The sequence below is a fragment of the Pinus tabuliformis genome, chromosome 2_2, assembly GCF_031772625.1.
Source record: "Pinus tabuliformis cultivar Carrire ecotype Pingquan chromosome 2_2, CPIR1, whole genome shotgun sequence".
NCBI classification, from domain to species: domain Eukaryota; kingdom Viridiplantae; phylum Streptophyta; class Pinopsida; order Pinales; family Pinaceae; genus Pinus; species Pinus tabuliformis.
In genome coordinates this window covers 760,090,220-760,104,990 of record NC_142300.1, presented here as the reverse complement: position 1 = coordinate 760,104,990, position 14,771 = coordinate 760,090,220, and positions in this window count along the sequence as shown.

Genomic DNA, 14,771 nt, shown 5'->3' with positions numbered 1-14,771 from the left:
AAAATGGGTCCACAAGGTGTTGAGGGTTACATCTGTTTATGAGGGTATAGGATCTTCTTTCTAGGAGGAGCTTCTGAATGAGTTTAGGGGGTTGTACCTACCTTCCAGTGGGTGTTGGAGAACGAGTGGAGGTTGTAGCCTCCTACGGGTGGGTTCATGTGTACTTGTAATAGTAGTCACTAGTACTAAACATAATGGATATTTTATTTATATAATAATAAAGAAAACAAAGACAATGGCAGTGGTGGTTTTCTCCCACATTGTGTTTCTACCTAAAATCCTAGTGTTCTATGTATGTTTCTTATGTGTTGTGATTCTTCTGTTCTTTTCTACATACTAAAAAGTTATTTAGTGCAATGGTTAAAGATAAACATTTGATGGAACACATGAAAAATTTGCAAACTAGATATACGTTTCTTTCATTCTCTGAAGTCATGTACATACATAGGTTGATTTAAGAACGATAGTGTACATAATTCTGTATATGAAAGTAAAAGTTAAAGTGAATTAAAAATATTGCTTCACCTCCCCTACCCCCCGGCCCACCCACCCCCTTTCATTATTTTCACCAACAATTGGTATCGGAGCTAGGTTTCTTTGAAAGAGCTTGATCGCTTGAAGACAAATCGATCAATATGAGCAGTGTAGCGGGAACATTTTCTATTTTATATTTAGCTAACTTTATTCAATGGAACTAAATTTGTGTTTTGGAAAGTGAGAATGAGAGCATATTTGCAGGCTCTTGGAGTTTGTGTATGGGAAATTGTTGAAGGTGGATATCAATACCCAACGTCGATTCCCACAAATGATGCATGGAAGAAACAATATGAGATCAGTGTGAAGACAGTGAATGTTATCTTGGGAAGCTTGGATGAATTCGTGTTTGTGAAGGTCTTACAACTGAATATCACAAAGGCTATATGGAACAAGCTTTTCCAAATCTATGAATGCAACACTAAGGTAAAAATCTCTAAACATTAAATGTTAGAATTCAAAATGAGACTCTTAGAATGCATGATGATGAAATAATTGCAATATTTTCCTTTAGAGTAGATGAGATTGTTAATTCAATGAAAAAACTTGGTAACGAAATAAAGGACACTATTGTTGTTGAAAATATTTTCATATCACTAACCACAAAACTCAATTCCAAAGTCCCTGCCATTCTATAATTGCAGGATTTGAAGAATCTCACTATTGAACAACTCCATGGGATCTTGATAGCTTTTGAAATCACAAAAGGGGGTTCATCATGTATTAGCGAAGAAAAATTCAAAGCCACAAACAAAGGGAAAGAAGAGGAAGAGCATAAAGAAAAAAGTTTCATTTCAGATGAAGAAGAAGCGAATTTTGTGAAGAAGATTCAACTAGGATCTGGAACGTTCAAAGGTAAGCTTCCTTTTAAATGTTTTTCCTATGCAAGAGTTGGTCATTATGCTTCTAAGTTTCCCTATAATGAAAATCATGAAAAAGGAAAGAAAGTTTCAAATAAGAATGTTAAAAGAGCTTTTACGAGCAAGAAATTTTTTTATACTTATGAAGATAGTGAATGTTCTAGTAATGAGTATGATGAATTAGATCAAGATTATCATTTACTTATGGTATTTGAAGAACAATGTGTTAACAAGTCTAACAATGATGAATTTATGGATGCTCTATAAAAAACCCTTGTTGAAGAAATAATTAAGGTAAAGATCTATCTAGAAGAGGCTAAATTAATAGAAGAAACTTTGAAGAAACAAGTCCAAGAAAGGGAAAAGCACTGTGAAACCTTAGAACTTGAAATTCTGGCTCTAAGAAAGGAAATTGAGAAAACAAAAGCTCTAAATATTATTTTTTCTAAAGAATCTAAAACTTTAGAAGAAATCAATAAAGTTCAATGTTCTATTCTAATCAATATAGGTCTTGGATAGAATCCAAATAAATATGGTGAAACATAAGAACCTATGAGATATTTTGAAATAAGGACAAAAAGCTTTGTCAAAGCGGTAAAAGGAAATAGTTGTCAAAATGAAAGGACCCACCAAAAGAATGAAAGGTCAAATTATTCTCAGGGAAAACATTATTTCCGTGAACAAAGGGTAAGCTATTCAAAAAGGTATTATACTCCCAGTTAGTCTTACTTCAGTGGTGAATACTTCACTTGTCACAACTTCAGTCACAAAAGAGTTCATTGTCTTGCTTACAAAATGATTATGACTAGAGAAGCAAGAAAACAACATAATGAGAACAGGACAAAGAAGTATTTTTACAATGCTTTTTCACCTCTTCAAAATTAAAGTGAATGTTCTATTTGTCATAACTTTTTCCATGAGGAAATTGAATGAAGGAGCAGGATGAATACATCTTATCAACATGAGAAGAGGATAGAACATCCCCATGTATCGAAAAGGAAAATTTATTCTTCTGAATGTTGTGGTCTAACATTGTATGTGATAAAAGAGAATCTATCATATATTGAAAGTGGACGTTTGAAGCATATGACAGGGAAAGGAGATAAGTTCATTTCCTTTAATGAAATTAAGAAATAAAAGAATGTCACTTTTTGTTATGCAACCAACTCATAGAAAGATAGATCAACGAATTAAATATTATCCTCTTCTAGGGGGAAACCTTCTTTGCATTACATAAATAAACAATTATTGGATGATAAAAATTACAAGAGATCCTTTCTATATATAGGAGTCTAAGGGGTCAAAATTTAATCAAATCCTACATCAAAATGATAATGTAAGGGCACAACAATAATAATAGTGGGCTTCTATGTGGCATAATAATAACAATATCGGGACTACATGGGCAAAACAATAACAATAAGGAGACTACACTAACAATAATGATAAGGATATACTCTAGTATTATAGGGACCTAGCATGACCCTGTCCTTCAAAAAAGTGTTTTTGTCAATGCTTGAGTAGTTATGGATGCTTCTGTATAAAATTATCATCCTCCCATGTGGAATCTTCAGCGGGTAAGTTCTTCCACTTGATGAGATACTCTGAAATTGATCGATTTCATAACTGTTATGTTTTTGTTTTCATGCATTGTTCAGGTTCCAATACGATTTTTCCTTCCTCTTCAAGTTCTAGCAATATTGTTTGAACTAGGAGCTTGTCACCTATAACCTTCTTTAAGCATGAAACTTGGAAAACTGGATGCACTCGGGAAGATGCAGGAAGCTTCAATTTTTATGCTATAATACCAATCTTTTGCAACACCTTATAAGGACCATAGTACTTTGGTGCTAATTTATTATCCTTCTTTGCTTGCTTGAGGGAAATTTGTATGTATGGTTGTAATTGTAAAAATACCCAGGTGCCTACATCAAACTTCTTTTATTGCAATACTAATTTTCCTATTGTTTCATTTGATTATGCACCAAATCAGGGGTATCCATTAAGAGTTGGAGAACAAGTTTTTTATGCTCGATGTGATCTTCTAGTGCTTGAAACATAGAATTTTTTGCTGAATATTATGTGACGGAAGGTGGATGATATCCATAAAGTGCCATAAATGTGGTCATTTTTGTTGTAGTATTGAAGGAAGTATTATACCAGCATTAAGCGAGAGGTAGCCACTTGACCCATTCAGTTTATTTATCATATACAAAACAACGAAGATATCCTTCTAAACATTTGTTCACTATCTCAATTTTCCCATTAGATTGAGGATGATAAGGTGAGCTATGGCTAATTGAATACCCAAAGAAGAAAATAATTCTATCTAAACATTCTAGTGACAATGGGATCTTTGTTTCTTAAAATAATATTTAGGTTTCCATATAGCTTTCGCATTGTTTCCATAAATTCAATAGCAAATGTAATAGCTTCGAATGGATGAGATAATAAACAAAAGTGTGCATACATTGTAAGTCTATTAACTACCACAATGATGAGACTCTTTCCATCGGACTTGGGTGAATCTATCATAAAATCCACTAACACATCCTCCCAATGTTAACTTGGAATGGCTAAATAGTGTAACAAACCCGAGCTATTAATTGTCTCAACTTTATTTTGTTGGAAAACTAAACATTCTTCCACAAACTTGTCAATATCATATGTAAGGATGCCCCAAAAAATTCCTTCTTGACCTTGTGGTAAGTTTTTAAAATTCCTAATTTTACTCCTACGAGAGAGGTGTGAAATTCCAAAACAATATTTTGTTTGATTTTGAAATTCTTACAAAGATATAAGTGATATTTTTACCATAATGAATCATTTTTCTAGTTAAATGTATCAGATGTACAGGGATCTAGTTGCAACTTTTGAATGCGTGTCCACACTTCTTCATCATTATTCCATTGATCCCTTGCTTCATTTATCCAATATGGTTGGATAATAGAAACGAAAAAGCAATGAGAGTCTTCTCCCTAGAACTAGGTCAATGTATAGAAACAAGGGAAATTCCCAATATTTAATGATATATTTCTCACCCCAAAGGGGATTATAAATGTGATAGAATACCCTAATGTTGGATATTATTTTTACTAACCGTCACTGAACCTCAAATCTATTCATTTAAACAAATTAATTTCTATTTAAATGATCACTTGAAATATACTGTTAAAAATTGTCCAAGTAATCAAATAAAATATTATCAAATTCAACAATTTACTATATTTTGTATTCACAATAATAAATAACAGTTTATATTTGAAATAATACATAAAAATAAAAATAACATTTTAATTTCATATATTATTTTATCATAAAAATAGCATTCTAATTAGGGGTGGCAAGAATGGCAAGGGTTATCCTTTGTCCTAAAGAGCAAAAATAATGGCAATTCACTTGGGGATTGGGAACTTCAACCAATAATCAAGCAGAATATCTAGCTTTATATCAAGGTTTAGAATTATCTATAAGGAAGGGAATCAACAAGCCACTGGTGTTTTGTGATTCCATGATTTTGATTCAACAAGTATGGAAAGAAAAAGGAAAATACACCACTTCTCTCTCTTCCCCATTTTATAAAGGATCGTCATGCAATCTCAGTATTTTGAAGACATTGAGTTTTACCATGCGTATCGACATTTAATCTATGAGGCAGATACATTGGAAAACAAATAAAACACCTTGGCACATGGAATAATGGAGCAAGATCAAAGTCCTAAATTCATTTTTCCATACCGTGATAAATATAGGAACTCACTCTCCTAATAAAATTGAACCAAATGGGATCCATAGTTAAAAAACAGGTTGAAGGATTTACCAAGGATAACTCAAACCTCTTAGCAATTAAATTTCCTAGAGACTTTAGTACACTATAGTACTCAGAGGATGGAACGATGGCATAATTTAATTCTATAGACATGGGATCAATGCAAGAATACCTATAACTAGAACTCAACCACACTTGGCATAACTATGGAGCACTCTAGATAGGCAAGTGGTTGTAGATAGAAGTCAAAATTTTTAATGTGAGGTGGATATAATTGAGGACACCTATAAATTTGAATTTTATGTTCATTTCTATAGAGATTCTTTAAATACTCGCCCCCTCCATATAGTTGATTAATCATGCCATTCAATTCAAGATATTTTCAGTGTTGGTGCTATGATTAGGAGTGGATAATTATATTTTTTGTCATCCATATTGATGCTTTCAGAGTGGAGAAGTGGAGGAATAAACTTTGAGGACCATTTTTATTGGTGCGACCCGGTTTTGATAATTAGGGTCTGAAATGTTCTAGGAGCGTTTTAATGCATGAAACAACATTTTTTTGGAGAAAAATTTGTCTACTTTAGTGTGACACCTTTTTTTTGTATTATACACATAAAAACATTTCTAATGGCATAAGAATTATTCTAATCAAAGACGCAAAATTTATTCCGCTCAGAAGTTGACCTTCCTATTTTCATCATCATATTTTGAGAGGAAGCCACATTAGCATACATTATACATGTAAAAGGGGCTAGGCACATGATCATGATTAGGAAGACTCTAGAAGATTATATATTGTAACTATGTTTAAGAGTTGATGTATTCAAACCTAACGACTAGTAGGTTATCAGGATGTGTTATAACTAAGCTATTAGGAGGAAAATGGGTTCCATTCTTTCAAGTGCATTTTTTCCATAGTTGAGAAAAAACAGGTGAGAGGGATAGGATATAGAGTACACAGAGAGGATTTTTGCACTATAGTATCCCATAGGTTATAGGCCATACTTATTTGTACTCGCATACCTTTTCTATTCAGAGAAAGAGAGTAGAGAGACCTCACCTTTCAGCTGGGTTTTTCTCCCGAAATGGTTTCATAGGTCATATCATGTGATAAATGTGTGCGTGAGCTTTTATTTCATTGTTCTCTAATTTATGCATAATTTTTATTCGCATGCACGCACTATTAATAGTATTCTAAAGCACTATAAATATTAAAAGAAATAAAAATTGTAATATTGTAGAATTTCAAATTTTAAATACAATTTTATGAGATCTATTGTGATGAACTGTCCAATGGAATATACAATTTTTTTTACATATTATGCCATTTATTTTTCATAGATGGATTTAAATTCCATTGATCGATGATCCATAGGATCTCCATAGTCATTTAATTTTGCAAATGAAGAGTTGGGAAATGGTGGATCTTGCATCATTAGAAATTGGTTTACGTCTTGCGCTACCCCGACGATATTCAATGGCAAACAATGAAATAACATTTATGAAATAAGTGTAGAAGTGAATGAACCAACATCTAGGAATATTTTTGGAGGTTATCAAGACTATTCTAAATGTCATTAGGTAGCAAAGTTACCTGGAGGAAAGGGAAAGAAATGTACGCAATTGGCAATATTGGACAAAAAATATGAGTTGATGCTGGGTAATTTCGAGAAATTGAAAGTTTCCATTGAGACTGAACTTATTGTCATGGAAATCAAGTTGGAAAAGGTGGAGGAGGACCTCACCGGACAAACACTATCCAAAATGAACTAGATACCAGTGGGGAAGTGTTGATGTTGAACAAATTTAACATTCCACTGAAGTTGGGCCATGAATCTCTAGATAATATGTTTTGTTTTGAATTTGATTAATGTTTGCAAGTATATGTTGATCTTAGGAGCCTTTTATATAGTATATGGTAGGTGTAACCCCACACCCCACATTTACCCACTTTTATAAGCTCCCGAGTGTAAACATGAGGTGAGAGCTACTATGACATGACCCAACATCCAAGTTCGAGTTATGGAAGTCATGTCTACAAACCGATCACATATTGCAACCTCTAAGGAGCACCACATCACCTAGATACCAAACAACATCTGTTGATGATGTTGCCCTAGGATGGAATTAACTTTTTATAGGCCCTACATCCCAACCACATGTAGGCCAAGTTGTGCATGTGGTTGGAAGGCTCCATCTGCATGCACAATCCTTCGTCCATGTGGTTATAACTAATATATCCCTATGACGAAGGGGTGACTTGCAACCTAGATCCAAATTTTTAGGGCTAGGTACAAACCAACTACCCAAAATAACCTAGAAATCTCTACAATTTAGAATAAGATGATAAAAAGTTTTTATAACAAGTACTAAGGCTATGTTCTTGCCCAAAAACTCCAAACACATGATCAACATTTTTTTAAACACATGGTAAACACGATAATATACAATTATCAATGCATATTTTCTCAATCTCTTCTTAAATTCATTAGATAATCATTAAGAGGGCTCAATGCCCTCTCAAACTAGTTGTATCAATACTAGTTACCCATGCATTAATTCAACCATTCAATAACTTATCAAATCATGAGTAAGATCCATAACAAGAGAACATCATTCAACCATGCTTATAATCAACATTTAACCATAATGGAGCCATGAAAAACCAATCATAAAATCAACACAATAACACATACATGTGCCCATTAATCACAATTAGAAAATAGCTCATATTAACATATGAAAATTCCAATTAAGTCAAGGACTTCCACATACCACTATACCATATATTGGGCTAAACAAAATCTCTCTTGCAGCGAATCACCCTCGTGCAATATTCCAAGAATAAATGTGTGATTACATGGGGAAAAATCCAAACAACCCAACCAGGGCTTCCATAGGCTAAACCACCTCAACCCTCAACCACAAAGGCTTCACCTAACAAGTCCCAAAACCACTAATCTTGGATTCCTCTAACATTATTCACCATATCCAGAGGAATTTTCCTGTCAACAACCATCCATCAAGATTTCCAGGATAAATCCCATCTCTACTCTCGACCCTTGGAAATTTTACTGAGAACACCTTAAGCAAGATACAAAGTCTGTTGGTCATCCAAAGCTTAATCAAAACAAAGAACCCACTACATCATGGCTATCTAGTAAATTGAAAGGAAAAGCTGAAACCATTGTCAATCTAAAAAAATACCATGCGAATGAAAAGAAAATAACCAAATGAATGCACCATGCATTCGAATATTAGAAATGAAATCACACATGCAACTTGTTACCTGCAATGTTCTCCTATTGTAGCTTCTTTTACAACCTTCTACTTTATTACCCATGAATTCCTTTACTTTCATGCTTTTGTCCAAGGGCTCTCTCTCTTTTCTCTTAGAGCTATATTTTTGGAAGTGATCAAAAGCTTTGAATTGTTTCTTTGATTCCTTTTTTATCATTGATCTCTAGTGCCTCTTCCTTTCCTTTTTCCTTTCTATTTAATTTTCGTTCATTTTCCTCTAATTTCCTTTGCATGCATAATTTTGTCTCTTCATCTTCATTTTCTTCTATTTTCCTTTATTTCTCATATTAAATTACCCTTTATGGCTTGACATGAAACTCTCTCAAAACAAGCTTCTTCAACTCACTATTAACTAGAACATAAATCTCGCTTCTTAATCTAACCAAGACATCTGTTGTCCGATGGTACTTATCATCCCAATCACCTTCACTCTATTGCTACAGTCTCTACTTCAACTGTTGGTACTTCCCATCATGCTACACTACATGCAATATTTTGTCCTATAAATATGTCCCATAAGAAACTATAGTTGAAATATGATTCACCTGTAGTCACCTATTGAGAGCATCCACAACTCAGTTCTCTTTACCTTTGATGTACCTGATTCCAAATTCAAACTCACTAAGAGTAGCCAACCATCTATCTTTCTTTACATTTAAATTGGGTTGGTCAAACAAGTACGTCAATCCATTGTGATCACTCATCAAGATGAATCTTCTGCCAAGGAGATAATGCCTCCACATCTTCAACGCATGCATGATTGCTTCCAACCCAAGATAATGAGTCACATAGTTATGCTCATTCTCATTCAGTTTCCTCAATTCATATAAAACCACCTGTCCTTCCTACATCAAGACTCCACCAAGTCCTTCCTTACATGCATCTTTACGAACCGCAAACTTCTAATCAAGATCTACAATCTTCAAAACTGAAGCATTGTTAAGCAAATGCTTCAACTACTCAAAACTAGCTACACACTCAATAGTCCATTCAAACTCCTTTCCTTTCCTCTGTAAAGATGTAATATGATAGCCAATCTTAGAGAAGTTCCTGATAAACTGCCTGAAATATCTTACTAGTCCCATGAATGATCTGACTTCATCCATTTCCTCTGAGCTTAGAACTCCATGATAAGTTTAATATTTTTAAGATCCACAACTATCCCTTCCTTGGAAACAACATATCCCAAGTAATGAATATTGGTCTGAAAGAAAAAACACTTGCTAATCTTAGCATACAATTGATGATCTCTCAAAAATATCAACACTACTGCCAAGTTCTTTGCATGCTCCTCCTTATTCTTTGAATATATCAATATATCATTAATAAATACTATCATAAACTTATACAGATAAGGGCACAACATAGTTTTCACCAAACACATGAAGGTGGCTGGAGCATTGGTAAGACCAAAAGGAACCACCACAAACTCATAGTGGCCATACCTTGTACAAAATGTAGTATAGTAAATGTATTCTTCTTTGATACACACCTTGTGATATCTTGATCTCATATAAATTTTGAAAATACCGTTCTCCCTTCAGCTTATCAATCAAATCATTAATCTAAGGCAATGGATACTTGTTCTTGATAGTCACCTTATTCAACTGCCTATATCTAATTCATAATTTGAGAGTACCATCCTTTTTCCTTACAAACAACACTGGTGCGCCCCAAGGAGACACACTTGGCCTTATGTATCTATTATCTTGCATTTCTTTAAGTTGCAACTTTAGTTCCACCAACTCAGACGTGATCATCCTATTTGGTGCCTTAGATGTTGGTGCTACTCCTAACATCAACTAAATAGAAAATTCCACCTATCTACAAGGAGGAAACTTTGGAGTCTCTACAAGAAACACATCCTAAAACTGTTGTAAGATGGGATACTTCCTTAGGAATCCATCATCCTCATCCTCTTTCCCTTTGTCATTAGAAACATGAACTACAAACAATAAACATCCTTTCTTGGTGTTGTGCTTATCTTGCATAACCATAAGCATTTTCACTGATGTGGGCTTATTATTTTTCTGCAATACTCTCCTTTCTCCATCATCATCCAAGCACGCAATGGCCTTGTAATAGAAATCCACCTTGGTCCTGTGAATGAACAACTAGTCCATGCCCAAAAACATGCTATATGAACCCAAAGGCAGCACATTTAAAAACTTCTTGTAGGCATACCATTAAGCTCAAATGGAAAATACTTCACCCAATGATGAACTCTTATCTTGGTCCCTGTAGAAAACTGGACCAACCAAGCTTCTACACATCCTTCCTTATTGAACCAACAATGATCCACTAGGTCAAGATTAATATAGTTATAATTTGATCTATGATCAATCAAAATGGAAAAAACTTGATCATAAAGCTTACCTTCCATATCTATAATGGATGCCTATTGATATGCATAATTTTTATCCACTACTGCATAGATTCAATGAATGCTCTAGCCTACATCCCAAACTATCTGCGCTTCTTGAGAACTATAAATCTGAGGCCTGTTGTCATAGACATTTTTGGGCACTGCAACCCCAATCAAACATGTCCATAAACCAAGGTTTCCTATGTCCCTAAAAGTGTTGTTCCATCCCCTAAAATAACAAGGTCAACTGATTACATCATCTCCTAGAAGTTCTCCATGAAAAAATACTCAGAACTGGTCAAAACTAGACCATCTCACTTGCTCCATGGTCAAAGTGCGATGCATCCCACCTAAATGCACACGGGATGTGTGATGCATACTGAAAATCCCTTCTATGGGGTGCGATGGGCGAGAATGGACAAATGACAGAGACAGTTTGCAAGGTGGATGATCATGGAATCTTCCAGAAACTTCTCCTGTGACACTTGCCTCTCTGAATTCGCCCAGGGATGAGTAAGACATCATCAATATCCAAGTTGAATCAAGAACTATCAGAGAGAGGACACTAATCAAATCCCAGAAGCTGACTCACCCCCTTGCAATCATCTATATATGGATCCCTCATCCCAGAGATCCAAAGGCTGGAATTTTGTATCTTGCAAGGAAGTGTTGTTGGTTTCTTGTTGGAATATCATAGTGTTGGGTGATCTAAGCTTTTGATGAGGTGAAAGAATGGCTTTCATGCTGGAGGATGGCGCTGGGTCAGAACAATTGGTTGTAATACTCTTTGCTATTCTTGATTATTAATAAAGCTATTCAAGTTTTCCTCCACATTCTTGTATGTTTGATGATATATGAATTTGTGTGGTGAATATACATCTGGTCCTATATTGTTTATGATTGTAGATCTCTGTTCTTCGATAGTATTGTGCTGCTTTGATTCCACAAGTGCTCTTTGAAGCTAGGTAGACGAAAGAGAAGCGGCAAGGATCTGTCAGAAGGGAGAGGAACCGAGTAAGGAACCAAGCGCAAGACTGAGGTTGGTGTCCTTCATTCCACTCTTATCTACTTTTCATAAAGGAAAACGAAAGTGGTTTTAGTTTGTTTGTTTCTAAGATAGCTACCAGTCTTAGTGGGACTAGTAGATCTGAGTGGACATTAGATTTCCCGATAACAAAATGGCGAATCCACTGGGGAGTGAATAGATTGTTTGTTTGTCTATATTTGTTTGTTTTATAATCTTACAGACGGATCCTGAAGTCAAGCTAGCTAGCCTTCGAACTGCATTTGCTATGCAAGTGCAAAGTAGATCAATGTTGCTTCAGTCTATCTCTGGGTTTTGTTTATAAACTGAACAATTGATTTGCAAACCTTCTAATTGCCCTAGTGGTGGCTCTAGTAACCTCATTAGATGAGCCCCTGTGATTTCTATCTACTGTACATCATTTGCTCGGCCTAAATCCCTGAACTGAGCTGCAAATTGTGACTAAGAGCCAAGTAAAGTCTCGTCCTAGTACCATCGCACCCTCTCTTCAAGGAAATATGGATGCATCACACTTCCCGTGTGCAGTAGGTGGGATGCATCCTTGTTTCCCTGTGTTATAGGTGCGATGGTCAGAAAAGGCTGATTTTGCCTCCAGGTCTTGGTTTTTCTTCACTCTTTTCAGCTCTATTCTGGAATTTTGTTGTCTGTGATCAGTATACCATTGTGAAAACCCCCTTTCTTTCCATCATTCCACCTCCATTGTGCAAAGAACTGTGAATGTTTTATGTATTTTCCACCATTTTCAGTTCTCTTGTGCAAAGTAGTAGCATAGTAAAACTGTCGTTTTTTGATTTGAAAGTGTCGCAAGTGTAGTTTTCAGTCAAAGAAAGGAATTCTATTGTTCTTGATGGTCGATTATATAGTTACTCTTGTATTTGATTTGAGTTAGTAGTTTTTCAAGTGTCAAAATCAGTTTTCAATTTGAAATAGTAAAGTGTCGTCATTATCTTCCTTCGTTTTTTGAAGAGAAATCTATTAGTGCTGTCGCTTAGAAAAGATAATTCCGATTTGTACTTAGCATCCTTCTTGTCATTCACACATTAAGAAAGCTGAAAACAAATACATGCATGTGCATTTGCATTTAGACTGCTTGTTGGTTTGATTTAGGACAGTGCATCTAGTGTGTGCTCTCTGCTCTATGTTGAAAGAATACCGTCTCTCTTTCTTTAGTAGCTAGGATTTTCATTGCAAAAAGAAGATTAAACAATTGTTTATCATCTTAGAATGCATTTTAGGAATTGTACATCTACATCACACGTGAACCTGAAAGGCAAATTTCTTAAGAAAGATCAACTGTAAAATAAATTTAATGAACCTAAAAATGCTTTGGAACCTAACGCACAATATCTAGAAGTCTAGGTTAGAGATGTATTTCGGCGTTGTAAAGCCTGGTAACTGTCGCTTTCACTGTTGGTTGGGTGATTCCTCCTCTTTGAGATGACAAGTGCCAGTACAGACTTATGCTCCCACGTACTGTCGAGTATATATTGGGAGACCACAATACGCTATATCCTTTATCCATAGGAAGCCATGTCTGCCACTCTATCAATCGCAATGCACTGAACACAACATTCGAGAAGATTGACTGTCGTACCGTAAAAATTATTCTGCAGTTTTACGATTGGTTTGGTAATCCCTCTGTCTAGATTTCCAGAGCAATATCTTTCGTTCCTTTTCAGACTGCTTAAAGGAAAAGGTCCATCTGATCACTTGTCACTTCAGGCTCATTAAAAGTCGAAGGCGACTAGAGTCATCTTTTGTTTTTTCTCGACTCTTAAAAATTGAAAAAACAAGTTGTGTAAAAGCATCTAAAATTTATTTTAATAGGAATAATATCACCATTACCGCGTTGGTCTTAGGTTGAGAAAATGGAGTCCACCAACCAAGGAATTCCCCTTGGAGGAAATCCTAGTCCTTTCTCCTCTTGGGGAGATGTTGGTGCACCTCATATGGCCACATTGTCACTCCCAGGATTGACAATTGGCTTGCCCGTATGGCTCTTCTCGACCTCCGTCGTTCAGAATACCGTGATTCCTGAACAATTGAGTTAGCAACTAGATGATACTAGAGTTACCCCCCAACCTCCTACTTCATCCAATTCTCCCTCTCCTCCTTCCTCTTCGCTTGATAAAGCCGGTAAGGCCCAAAACCAAGTAACTAAGAAGAAGAAAGAGAAGAAGAAGAAGAAGAAAGAGAAGAAGAAGAAAGAGCCAAAGGCAAAAGGGGGCAACCATGCATCGTCTAGTGAAAATCCACACACTGCACCATCCAGGCCTAAATCGCCATGTGTCATTTGCAAAGGAGACCACTACCACCGAGATTGTCCCTGCATCCCTCGGATCTTAAGGGACTGATCTCCTCGTTTGCACAACTCGGTGTCATCAACCTCTGAGGACCATGTTAAGAGTACACCTCAACTAGTCAAAGCGAAGCACCTGGAAAAAAAGGAATATGTAAATTTCCTTGTAGACTGTGTGAAGGCGATCATGCCCTCCACCATTGTCCCTTCCTGGACGAAGCTAAAAGAGTTTTGGATGACTATCTGGTTTCACCGTTACGACTTCCTCCTGGATATAAGAAATTCTTGCCAGGTCCATCACTGGTTGAAAATCCGACTGACATGCCATTGTCTCCGGTCGAAGCATCTTTCATTGAATATAAACCCGCCGAACCCATACCAGACGAAAGTCAAAAGGTTGAGGCGGCAGTCAACCCGGTCTTGTCTTCGGAAGGTCCATCTTCAGATGACACAATCACCGAAGAGAATGAGAATGACACCGTCCAAATTCTTTTCGTAAACACAGAATCCGATGAACATGAGAGCAGTCTACCCATTCCTTTACCGCATGAAGGAAGTTCGTTAGAGTCACATCCCGCCGTCTATTTCATCCCACC